Below are 327 nucleotides of genomic sequence, written 5' to 3'. Positions count from 1 at the left end.
CTCGCGGCTCTGTATGTTTGCTCGTGCTGTCATGTGGGCTTCGAGAGTCTTCCCTCCTTTGCTTACGAACCCTGGCCTGCGATTCAGCCCCAACGTCTCTTCTCGCTCGAAATCCCTCTCCCAGTGTGGCATTGAGTGGCACCTCCAGGAAGGTGACAAAACGGGGCTTGAAGAAGCACATCTACGTTCCTCTCCCAACTACGAGAGGTTCTCTTTAACTAGCATGGTTCCTGGTGGTTGACAGACCCCCTCTTCTTTAAACACAACTAAAACGGTAAAGGGACCCCTGACCAATGGGTCCAGTCGTGGCCAACTCTGGGGTTGCGG

Source organism: Podarcis gaigeae (assembly GCF_964106915.1).
Source record: "Podarcis gaigeae genome assembly, chromosome: 10".
Lineage (NCBI taxonomy): Eukaryota > Metazoa > Chordata > Lepidosauria > Squamata > Lacertidae > Podarcis > Podarcis gaigeae.
This window is presented reverse-complemented; position numbering follows the sequence as displayed.